At 39.6% G+C, this 13,127-nt stretch overlaps 1 protein-coding gene across 11 annotated transcripts in view; it reads right to left on the bottom strand.

Annotated features, from left to right (window-relative positions):
* The window catches only part of TBL1XR1 (TBL1X receptor 1), a 166,717-nt gene that overhangs the window by 57,493 nt on the left and 96,097 nt on the right, over positions 1-13,127 (bottom strand). For 7 of the 11 annotated variants that reach the window (XM_037909529.2, XM_043521754.1, XM_037909527.2 and 4 more), the window contains one exon: positions 2,081-2,148. The exons of 3 other annotated variants lie outside the window; for them this stretch is intronic. The gene's annotated coding sequence lies outside the window, so the exon portion shown is untranslated. Of the gene's footprint in view, positions 1-1,279; positions 1,302-2,080; positions 2,149-13,127 lie in introns of those variants that run through there. One more of the 11 variants, XM_037909535.2, reaches the window with a different exon arrangement.

Genomic DNA, 13,127 nt, shown 5'->3' with positions numbered 1-13,127 from the left:
CATTCCAAAGTAAATGCCTGCAGTAGATCTTCAGAGTCCATTCGAAAGTGCTTCTTTCAACACCGGAAAGTCTAAATAGACCAAGCCAATCTAAAACATCAACTATGGTAAGATATGGCAATTGAGGATAAGCTTTAAGGATGCTACCAACACAACTTTCATAGCAAGTAATAATATGTACACCACCTGGAAAGAGAAAAAGAAGGAGATCTAGAGAAACATTATGCAGAACAGAAAAGAAAGAAGCTAAATCCATCAACATGACAGAAGCCTGAACAGACCAGCACAAGACCGAAATAAACGGCGGAAGCTGGCAGAGGCTCTATGCACCTGGGGGTGCAGGAGGATAAAGAAAAAGAATAGCTGATTAATGTTAATTAATTAATTATTCCACTTTTCTTTTACATAAGTCTGAAGGGCATGTCTTTCCACCCCTCTGAAACTCAGAAATCACAGTGTGGAAGTTTCAGAGTAACAGCTGTGTTAGTCTGTATTCGCAAAAAGAAAAGGAGTACTTGTGGCACCTTAGAGACTAACCAATTCATTTGAGCATAAGCTTTCGTGAGCTACAGCTCACTTCATCAGATGCATACTACATAATAGTGTGGAAGTGTATATTATCTGTGCTCGTGCGTCTGTGTATATATTCCATACTCTAATGAACATAACTGCATGTTGAAAAACAGACATGCATACAAGCATGTCCAAATTTTAAGGGCATGCTTGTATTCACAATCCAGTGATAACATGGAAAATTGCTTCCCTCTTTATTCTTACCAGCACAAATCTATAAATGGATGTCCCTTTCCCCATTCCTAGCTGTGGGCCTCAGCACTGCCCAGTGCCAACAAACCCTACTCCGACATCTGAAGGTCTTCCTACCTCCCCCCTCTTCTCTCTCTCTCCCCCCCACCCCCCCTTTTTTTTTTAAACCACAAAGAACAGGTGATCCCATTTGGAATTCTCAATGAAAGCACGAGAGTAGCCCCACTGACTTCAATTGCTCAAGTGTTTTGCTGGACTGGGGCTAGAGTAACCAGACACTTCTGGAATCGAGACTTGAAGTCAGTGAGATCCTTCTCTCTGTTCTGTTCCTGTGTACACTTGAAGTGGCTTGTTGAAACAACCAACCTCTGTCTTTGAGTGTCCTCTATATAGTGTAACCAGATGTCCAGTTTTTAAAGGGACAGTCCCGTTTTTTGGGACTTTTTCTTATATAGGTGCCTATACCCCCCACCCTCTGTCCCGTTTTTTCACAGTTGCGATCTGGTAACCGTACCTCTATAGATGTACGATTCTTCACAATAAAGGGTTACTGTAAACTGTAATGGATGGTGGGGAAAAGAAGTCTGCTACACATATAAGACATTTGTTAAATTACAGCATATATTAAAAATTCCACAGATACAAGTACAGTATCAGTTACTTACTACTGCAAGAACAGGCACAATTGTGCTCTCATACAGTGCATGAACATTGCTGTCGGTTTTCAGTTCATAATCCTCCCTTTATTAAAAAAAGTGAGGTAATCTCATCTCTATTATGGCTCTGGCCATGAAACAGACAATAGACTAAAGATAAGAGAAGCAGGTTAAAGAAAAATTCAAGAGGTCAAGAGAGACCAGAGGGGGAATTCACTTATATACATTTAAAAAAACAAACCAAAAAAAACCAAACCATTATTATAGTAAATTAGAATCAGGGAAAAGAGGACTAGTAATGGTAGAGTTTGTCTGAGTAAATATGACCACTGAAGTGCTTTTTTTTTTTTAAAACTAGCCAAAGTTTTAAGACTTGAAATATACATCCTTCAGCCCATGTGCAATATCTTGTGTATGAAACGTTTAAAAAAAAAGTACAAAGTTGATCCATATTAAGATAATGGCTCCATACTTCAAGGAGACAATACTGTTCAAAACTATCAAATAAAATAATACATAATGTAAAAACTCAGCAGACTGCACATATTACTACCTAACCAATAAGATTAATGCATATAATGACTGATACCAATTTATATCAAAAATAATAGTCCACCTCTATTTAAAAAATAAATATATAAATCATTGAGTGTCCTTACCAGAACTACTCTCTGAAACCTCACAAAATTGTGATGTGGCAGCAGTGCAGCCCTTGGTATTACACCACCTGTAACACAAACCATATTATGATACTTTCTGTCAATATTTATTTATTCAAATTTTATATTTGAAAGAATGATGGAAAAAGTATAAAACAGATATTTTTCTACTTATCTTTTTATTGAATCTATTAAAGCAACATTCCTAGTTTCCTATCGATCACTTAAGGGGCAAACTAAAATATTACACGAACAGGTGTATCTTAATTGCTTTAGGAGTATATGCTCATTTTTTTTCAAAAAAGGAAATTCCAAGTAAAGTTTCAACTCTATTCTTGCCTCCTGCCTTTGTGATAAAAACACAAGCATTATTTCAGATTAGAAAGTTAGAAGTGCCAAAAAATTCCATTCAGGCTGACTGCTCAGGATGACTACCTAGAATTTTACAACAATCCAACTTAATCATTACCAATGTCTAAGTACTGAGACAACAACTTACTTTAGTGTGGACCACAATGCAAAATAATCTCCAAGATGACAAAACAACTATGGATGTTCTCTTATGGTTTTTATTACTTTATGTTTCTGATACTTTCATCTCTTCAGCTTCATCGCCACTTTAACAATATTTTTATACAGGAATTTGCACAGGTATAGAGGTGCAGGAGTTAAAATATAAAGCTGTCAAGAAAAAAATTGGCTCCTCTGTCACAGAACTATTTATGTTGCACCATATAAATTAACATTATAGGTGTTGCAAATCATGGCTATGTGTTTACTTGAACTGTTCCAACATTTTTTAACCTGGCCACTTTGGAAATGGACTTTAAGGAGTCTCCATGCTTCACAAACCGAGCAAATGTAAAGCCTGTGGATTCTTTAAATTCCTTTAACCCAGCACGTTACACAAAAGACCCTACGGAGTCCATGTGGAGGTTAGAAGCTCCACAGAAGTCCCTATAAGAATCTCTGTTTCAGAAAAATGCTGTTTTCAGTGAGACTGGGATCAGATTAGTAGTAAAAGAACCATTTGTAATGGAATACTCATGATAATTTTGGCCAAAGTTCAAGGCAAAACCTCAAAATGAGTGGCTAATGGGTATGAATGCTAATTATTTTCTAGAGACTGAGCTAAGCAGGACTAAAAGCCATAAAATAGAAAAAGACATCACAGATAACATACACTTCCCAAAGTTACTGTATATGAAGGGCTGAAAACATGGAAGGAAATACATCAGAGGGCATTTAGTATTCCAAAATTTCCATTTTAAAACCAATCACCCTTGACCTCTAAAATAACTCAGTTATAATATACCTAAGTCTTATTATCAGCAGTTGATACACGTTTAAATTTCCCAAGAGATCTAGCTAATGCTCTGTAATCCAAATCAATGACCAAACAGGTTGCACCAGCATGGCTCATTCCTAAACTTCATGACAGGAGGTTTAAGAAGCCAACAGCTATCATTCCCCTTTGGCATTCCTGACAGCTGAAACACTCTATATGGATGGAATCTTTTAATCTACGGAAAGAACTAAGCGAGAAAGAGAGATGAGGCTGCATTTCATTGAGATGGCACTAGCACACCTTGATGTATTTTTGTATTATTTGTATGTACTGAATTGTTTATATGCTCAGAGTGCAAAGATGTCTGTAATTTATAAATTAAATGTTAATAGGTATCTAATTCATACACCCACTTCATTTCGGACATGATATTAGCAGCTAATATTAAATGAGACACTAGAGTTAGAGATTAATGCTTTACACCACTTGAAAGCTGGGCATCAAGCTTTCAGAGGCAATACAACACTTGGGTCCTTATCATACAATCGGGCCCTCCTGAATGGATCCAAATATAGGATTGGGACCTTGTTTTCTACCTCTAGAAGTCCGAGGCAATGGGTTCTAAAATGATATTGGAACTGAAGTGTAAGGGAAGGAAAAACAGGGAACAGCAGCAGCAATCTGAATTACATAATTTTAAGGCCAGAGAGACCAATGGAAGTTTTAAAATCCAAACTATTGTGACCTATCAGGGCTTGACGAAAATGCTACCACGGGAAACCAGAGAATCACAGGGATAGTAATGAGTAACAGCGGACTTTTAAAGTGTCACAAGTTCTTCATTCTAGCCATGCTTATCCATAGTGGCTCATGACTGAAAGAAAAGGTCCTGACCTCATAACCAATTAATTTAAATTTTCTGCTAGAGTTTAATATCTGTTGTTCTGATGCCTTCCTATAAACCTATCTGGAGATGTGAATTGTATAGCATCAGCGCCTACTAGTGCTGCTAAAGCTGATGTCAAAAAGTTATTATAAACACTGTTTATATCTCAGATATAACATTTAACTCCAGGCTGAATCTTAGTAAACTAAGATCATTAACGGGATAATGATCCTTTTGTCTAAGCAAACCAGGGGAAGCAAGAGGTTGAAATGTTTATAGAAGCTATACTAACTTCCAAATTTTTAGTTACAACTGCGAGTATTTTACTTTCATAGTAAAATTATGCTTCATATTACCAATTCATACTGTTTGCTGTGGTGATGCCAAGCAAGACAGAACAGGGAGGCCTGAAAGGAAAGCAATGCACTGAACAGAAGCCAGTTTGAGAGGAATCCCTTTCCTCTTTACAATTCCCCATAGTGCACACACAAAAAACTGTACAAACAGAATACTGGAAATTCATCCATCATCAATTAGCCTCCGTCAGTACAACAGGAAACCTGTTTACAATCAACTGATTTGCCACAAAGAGGAGGAAACACGGACTAGGTAAAAGGCACACCTATTCAACAAGATTTTAAAAGAGTGACCACGCAACCAAGTTGTATTTCAAATAGACCCTAAACAACTGGCCACATGCTACTGTAATTTATATTGATAGTCTAGGGTAGTAACTCAGCCAACTTCAGTGGTGTTGCTCCAGTTTGTTTAGTTTTCAGTGTTTCTGTATTTTAGGTCTTGTCTACACTGCCACTTTACAGCGCTGCAACTTCCTTGTTCAAGGGTGTGAAAAAAAAACAAACCCTCTGAGCGCTGCAAGTTTCAGTGCTGTAAAGTAGCAGTGTAGACAGTGCTCCAGCGCTACTCCCCTCGTGGGGGTGGTTTTTTTACTGCGCTGGGAGAGCTCTCACCCAGGGCCGGTGCCGAGACTACACAGCCATGTTAAAGCGCTGCCGTGGCTTTAACGTTACTAGTGAAGATTTACCCTTAGATTGTAAATTCTTTGGGGTAGTGGCAGTAGTGTGGCCAGGTGTCCGGTTTTTGACTGGAAAGTCTGGTTGAAAAGAGGACCTGATGGTGTCTGCCCAGATCTAGTGGCTGGACTCCCACAGTCTGCTTACTGAGGGCAGCAGAGGCGTGGAGGCACCGAGTCATCACCCGTGCCAGCACCTACTCAGCCAGGGCCACTTCCTACTTGCATTGGGCGGCTGCAGCTCCCAACCCTGGCTCTGCAGGTGAGCCTCTCCTGACCCATGCATTGGGTGGGAGGGTGGGAGCGGAAAAGCAGTGAGCGATGGAGGGAGGGGGAAGAGGAGCAAACAGGGAGGCGGGGCTTCAGTGGGAAGAGGCAAGGCAGGGCGGGTCCTCAAGAGGAAGGGGAGGTTCCAGCACTCCTGCTGGAGATCCAGTTTTTAAATATTACAAAGTTGGCAACCCTAAGTGGCAGCCTTTATTTTTCAGTACCATAGAAAGCTAAGTACATAGATGATGCTAAATAAGAGACCCTGCCCAAGGAAAAGCAATGCTCAGGGAGGAAGCTTAGGCTAAGGGTTTATGTTGTTATTATTTTTGGGCCACCAATACAGCCACAGGGGGGAGTGTTGTGGACACTAACTCAGGGTCTTGAGGACAGCATAGGAACTCAGTCTACTCACAACCTCCTTTTTATCTAAAGCTGGGTTGTGATTTTTTTTGGTAAACTGTACCTCTACTTTTATTACAATATAGTGAAATTAAAGTCAACATTTTCAGAGCGGGTGAAACACATACACCTGCAAAAATGTGCACATCACCCTTGCACAACCAACAGTTGTACATGTTAATAGAGTTGCAGAATATGCAAATGTACACTTGCAATATGGGGGCTGGAAGTTCAAGGGGGACAGGCAACAGGACTGCACAGTTTTTGCCATTTAACTCATTAAGTATAGCTTTGAAATGCTGGTCCTAACTTTTTTTGAGAATGGGACAAGAATAGTAAGTTTTTATTACTAACAAACATCCATAGCTTAAAATTTTGTAACTGAATAATAAAATTAAATGGGAAAACACCAATCCAAAAACTAATTTTAATGCTACAGCGTAGGGCTACAAGATTAAATACTCAAAAGTCAGTGAAATCCCTAAAATTGTATTTACCCTGCCTTGTTGCAAATCCCATCTATTTTATAGTATCCAATAACAACAAAGGTCTTAATCTGGCAAAGACCTAGGAACTTTAACTTTTCATACAGCGAGTGGTTCCATTGACTCTGAGTATGAAATTAAGCATGTGCATAAGTCTTTGCAAGATCAAGGCCAAAGATTTTATATTTAAATAGAAGCTATTACTTCTATTACATGCAGTGTGACAGAATATGAGAATTTTATAATTTTGTAAAGAATATTTGATCCTGAAACTTTAACATTGCCATAATGCTAGAAAGTTGTTTTTTAGTTTTTGCATTTAACTTCCTAAAATTCTTTTTTAAAAGGAAAACCTCAAGAGCTGGCTTGCACAGCTCTTGCAGTGAAACCAAGTCTCTTGCGCTGCAAAATGGCAGCCTTGTGAAAACAAAACAAAACCAAAACCAAAACCGGGGAGGGAGAGTAGGGGCGCTTATGAGATGAAGGGAAAAATCTCACACTTACTGACTCAAACATTCTGAAAAAAAAATTCTACTTCAGGCAGAAGCCAGGCACAAAATATTAAGGGCAACACATATATTATATATACCATGCAGTATTGAACATTTTCTCTCTAGTGCTGAATGTGTCCATATATTAAAAAATGTAAACAAAGAGGGAAATACATATTACTTATATGCTTCAAATTAATGATGAAGACACTCTGTTATTACAGGACTCTAAATGCAGGTGGTTTTGACAGCCACAGAAAGGCAGAGGTAAAGGTACTGCATTTGGTTTGGCTAAGCACTGCAGTGTAAGATATCTTTTTTTTTTTTTTTTTCGTTTTTTTATAAATATTTTCAGTAGCTTTCACTTTTTTTTTTTTGTAACAGTTAATGGACTTTTATGGCAGGATTCCATACCAAACCATACTATGCAGGATTAAGCTGTCAGTAGGACATGCTGCTGGATCAGCATGGAATTTTACATCCTTATTAGAGAAGCAGCACCTCACTGAGACAGATGATAAACTGGCATAGACTCAGCCATCCTGTGTCAACTCGATTCCTCTCAGTTAGCAGAAGTAACCTTTGGTTACAGAGAAAAACGTTTTTTGACAGAACATTATAAATATTGTTAAAATCCAAGTTTGTCTTTTTTTGAGTTATAGTATTGTTTGCGGTGCTATAAAGATGTGTCAGCAATTCCTTTACAAATGCCTGTTTTCAGATGACCAGTACTCAAATATTGCTTCTAGTGGAATTGGGCCTATACATTTTTTAAGTTTAAAACCACTTTTTAATTTTTTTAATTTGGTTTTGTGATTTTTAAGGGAACTTTTAACTTTTTATGCTAGCTTTTTTAAAATTTAATTATAAACAAAGCAAGACCCAGTAGTATGAAAATCTCTATTTACAAAAACTGAGTTCTGTTCGCACAAAAATTACTGATGTCTCAATAAATTACTACTGTCTGTATAAAATACAGTATATAATTTTATTTTTAAGAAGGAAGAATGGCTTGCTGTTCTCTTCAGCATTAGAAAACATATTAGTAACGTTTGACAAACGTTTTCTTTCTGTGCTGTGAGCATGTCAAAAGACCAGACATAGAGGAGAAATGGAACGCACAATGAAAATGGAAATAAAAATAATGTAAGCCCCAGTCGTGCACTGAGATCCATACGAGCACTGTGGTTTACCTACACTGAAGTCAGTACAGCAGAGGGGCTTTGTTTTTAGACTATTGTGCATGTGTAACCCACACACCTTCTGGGTATGGTGTTCTATCCCATCTAGTGGCACGGAGACCACTTCGACATGCACAGATTCGTAGATTCTGAGGCCAGAAGGGACCATTATGATCTTCTAATCTGACCTCCTGTATACACATGCCATAGAACTTCCCCAAAATAATTCCTAGAGCTGATCTTTTAGAAGACCATCCAATCTTTATTTTAAAATTGTCGTAATTGCTGGTCCACCTTTCCCTCCCCCATTTACATGAAAATAAGAACTTTGTCACTGAAAAGTTTGATCTACTTCCTGTTTCTTATTCCCTGCACGATGCTCTAATCCAGCGGTTCTCAAACGGTAGGTCAGGACCACAAAGTGGGTCGTGACACTGTTTTAATGGGATGGCCACAGCTCGCTTAGACTTGCTGGGGCCCGGGTCCGAAGCCCGAGCCCCACCTTCTGGGGCTCAAGCTGAAGCCAGAGGACTTCAGCCCTGAGCTGCAGGGCTCAGGTTACAGGCCCCCTGCCTGGGGCTGTAGCCCTTGGGCTTTTGGCCCCCCTGCCTGGGGTGGCTTGGGCTTCGGTCCTCCCCTCCTGGGGTCGTGTTGTCAGAAGGGGGTCGGTCTAATGACATTTGAGAACTCCTGCTCTTATCCTCTGTTTCTGAGAGCAGCCAACCATCAAGTTGAGAATTAGAAATTAAAATAAGGCATTACCAAACAGGGGACTGGTTAATATATAAAAAACAAAAAAGATCCACTTTTCAATTCCATCCTGAAGGAACAAACCCCTCCTTCCCAAAAAATAAAACAGGGAAAGTGGGTTAGAGAAAGCCAAACACGTAAATAAAATGATCTCTAATTAGCGTCTCAAAATTGTCCCATGAGACACCGGTGGGCCTTTTAAAAATGCATTTTCAGTTAGGAAATATATTACCGACAGCAAACATGGATTTTAATTTTATAATGCAATTCAGAGATAAAGATAGTACAAACACACACCGTCAGCTCATGTGTTAACTGAACAGGCCGTAATATGGTACAAAGTCAGTACAGTGCTTTGAACATATAAAATGCTATCTAAATGTTTTTATTGACTGACGATATAAATGTTATGAGTGGTATTTCCTTGGTAATGGAACAAATAGTATTTCTAATTTTCTTCTACAAAGAAAAAAGTCAAACATTTCTAAACACAATGTGGACCCAAGAAACACTTACGGCCCCCATCCTGCAAAGACTTATGTATGTACTTAACTTTAAGCATGTGAACAGTCCCATTGATGCCAGTGAGACTACTTGCTTACAGTTAAGCACACTGCATAAATGCTGACAGGATCAGGGTCCAAGATATCTAGAATAATGGTCACTTCTAATGCCTTAATGTGCGTGGCTCCATTACCATGCATTTGTAAAATACTTCAGCCAAATTCTAGCCCATCAGTTTTTAGCAGAAGTGAATTATAAACCTTCTGCTAGATAAAAACGATACAAGGATCAAAATGCTACAAACAAAAAACATTAAGGATGGCTTCAGAAATATTACATCTTTAAATATAATGAGATCATTGAATATTAATTAGCAAAAACTCTTCTCCCAATATTTGAAAATCAAACTCTATTTAATGTGAAATCTCTCTGTAAAACATTAGTTTTTACACCAAGGTCATGTTCCAAGTTAACTCTGCTCTCCTCCTAATCCCTGTCACTTCCATAATAAATCTTTTAAAAGATTTAAGAAGATTTACTTTACTGAAAGTTGTACCGAAAGAGAATAGGATAGTATTCCTTTAAATAGTTTGAGAGTCTTCTGATGGTGCTCACAACGTTCTATGTTTGAGAAGTTCACAGAACCCAACCAGAACAGCAATATGTATATGCCTTGAGTGTTATATATTCAGTAAAAAGGATTTGAACCACACTGTGCTGTGCATAGGGTGACCAGACAGCAAATGTGAAGGCTAGGACTATAACAAGGTTTAAAAGAGAACTGGATAAATTCATGGAGGTTAAGTTCATTAATGGCTATTAGCCAGGATGGGTAAGGAATGGTGTCCCTAGCCTTTGTTTGTCAGAGGGTGGAGATGGATGGCAGGAGACAGATCACTAGATTACCTGTTGGGTTCACTCCCTTTGGGGCACCTGACATAGGCCACTGTCGGTAGGCAGGATACTGGGCTGGATGGACCTTTGGTCTGACCCAGTATGGCCATTTTATGTGAAAAATCGGGACGGGAGTGGGGGTTAATAGGAGCCTATATAAGAAAAAGACCCAAAAATCGTGACAGTCCCTATAAAATAAGGACATCTTGTCACTCTGGCTGTGCGATTCCTTTATTTTGTTAACAATAAAAACCAAGTCTTCCAAGCACTATTAAAATGTCTGCATTACTTACAGTCCAGTCTTCCCTGCCCACACAGATTAGGATTTGCAAAAGCACTCAGTGTTGGTCTAACTCTGCTCCCACTGAAATCAGTGAATAAAATTCTACTGACTCAAAAGGGAACAGAGGTAGGCCAAAACTGAGCACTTCTGAACGTTTGATCCGTATGATATAAAATTTAAAACCAAAGCATAAATATCAAGACTGTTGCAAGAAGGGTTTGCTTTATGGAGACCAGTAGTGACTCCATAAAATTTCATTAAAATTCAAATTCTGACTCCCACCTCCAAGCCCTCAACTTAATACTTTTTCTGATAGGGCTCAAAGGGGTGTCTCTTTTCTGCATAAAATTTCCTATGGTTATTCTCCAATCAGGGCCCAATTTTGTGCATGAAAAGTTCACAGTTAATTGGTCAGGCTGCTTTGGAGACAAGATACTGAAAAAGTGTCATTTTCGACAATTGTTTTAACTCTTTTGCCTAATCATAACTCAAACTACTTTCGCTAACGCCTTTAGCCTTTATATTCATATCCTCATTATTTACAGGACTCTCTTTTACCAAACTGGAGTATTAAAGTGTTCAGTTTTTAAAACGTCGTCTCTACGTGTACTATAACTTACATGACTAGTCTTGCAAATACTACAAGCACGGCTTCATTTACTCGTTTAAAAAAGATCTCTGAAATCTGCATCCCTTGCTGCTGCAATGGCAGCCTTCAAAAGGTAAAGTGATCAAAAGGCTTGTTTGTCTGTTATTTTTTCTGGGGGAAAAAATCACCGTTTTTTCATGGTGCAATTTAGAGGGGGGAATCTCTCTCCTCTCCCATTTTGCAAAGCTGTACTCTCGCCCACCTGTCTCCAGAGCCCCCTACCCTCAAGTTTTTGCTTATGGCAGCTGCCATCATCGCTATCACCATCCCATAGAGAAAAGCCACTCCATTCCCTGTGCACTCCGCTTGGATACGTGCCACAGGTTCAGCAGCTCCTTCAGCAGTATCACAGGGAGCCAAAACTGGGAATGCCCCCCTTCTAACCACCTCCATTGTACCTAACTACCACCACTTCCTTCACTTCTCTCTAGGGAGATGGAGTCAACACAATGTGAGTGAGAGGGATTGAGAGAGAATAGTTGCTGTAGGCTTTCCTGGACACTGAGGAGGTGAAAGCTGCAGGGAGAAATATTCCCTTTCACCGTCACACCCCCCCAAGAGTTTGAAACCACTCTCTGCATATGTATATCTGTGGGAGTGGGGCACCAAAGCTATCCATAATCTCCTAGCAGCAGCTTCGTCTCCCCTCAGAGGCAGCTGAGAATAGATACCCCCAGCACTGGGATCTTTACTCCCTCTGCAGGGAAACATGTGGCAGCAGAACATTCAGAGTGGGAGGAAGAGGCAGAATCTTCATACGCAAACCCAGCACAAGAGGCAAGGAAGTGGAGTGTAGTTAGGCCCTGGCATGGTGGCCTATTTATAGCTCAGCAACATGAGGCTGCCCGATTCTGCCTGCTACTGCTTCCCCTCAACTTTTGCTCAGGCCAGTCAGGTAGGTCACATAATATAACTTGAGGGGGTTCAGGTTCACCAATTTCTCTATTCACTCTCTTTTCTATACCTAGCCTGGGTTCATGCTGCACTGGCAGCCCATCAGCTGAGCAATGACTGTTGTCAGAGTTGAGACTCCCCTTCCAGCGTGGGGCATCGATTCCAAGAATGAACTTTAAAATTGCCCTGCCACTCCCAAATAAGTAGTGGAAGCTGAACCCAAGTTAGGCAGGAAGCAAGTTATATCATTGTACAACTGAAGCCATATCACTGGAATTCAGATAGCTGTCAGGACAGACTTAAGTTTCATTTGGCATCCAGTGAGGGTTTGCAACCCATAAGTGGAAGGTGGCTGAGACTGGGCGGGAGGGGGAGGGAGGGTGTCACAGTTTAGGGCTGCTGCTTCAGCACTGAGTTCTCAAATTTATAGATTGATCTCATGTTTCTTTTAATATAGCATTCTACAAACATTGTGTCAGAGGGAAATATACATTAGTTTTAACTCTAAAGGATGGAGGGCCAAGGATATCTTTCAATTGCCTTAAGGAGTTGTGACAAATAAGATTAATGCACTGCTTATTTATCTCTGGAGTCCCTAGTTAAATTCCTGGTTCAGGTTTCAGTGAGTATCAGTTGGGTAGCTTTAACCTAGTCCCCCCCGCATTTGTTCATAAATCACATCATAACAGCAGCACATAGTTTGCTATATTGGCACTCTGGTTCAAGAGATTCCTATAACAGCAATGGAGTTTCAATTTAGAACAGAGGTGACCTGACAAAGTTGAAAGAAGATACTGTAACCAGCCAGCTGCTTATCAGCTAAACCTGAATCAAGCCAGAGTTTCAAGCCCTTGCTTTGAAGAGCAGCATGATTCATTCACAAATTTAGCCAAACAATAAAAATGCGCTTGCAAAGACTCAGCACTTTACCTCCTCATTACAAAAAGGCTTATTTTTCTCCATTTGCCACTGAGCAAAAACATTACATATTTGTGTATTAATAACCACTCATCTTATTAAATGAAACAACTAGCTGTCAA

Source organism: Chelonia mydas, chromosome 9 (genome assembly GCF_015237465.2).
Source record: "Chelonia mydas isolate rCheMyd1 chromosome 9, rCheMyd1.pri.v2, whole genome shotgun sequence".
NCBI lineage: Eukaryota > Metazoa > Chordata > Testudines > Cheloniidae > Chelonia > Chelonia mydas.
Note: the sequence above shows the minus strand (reverse complement) of the source record. Positions and strands in the feature narration are given on the sequence as shown.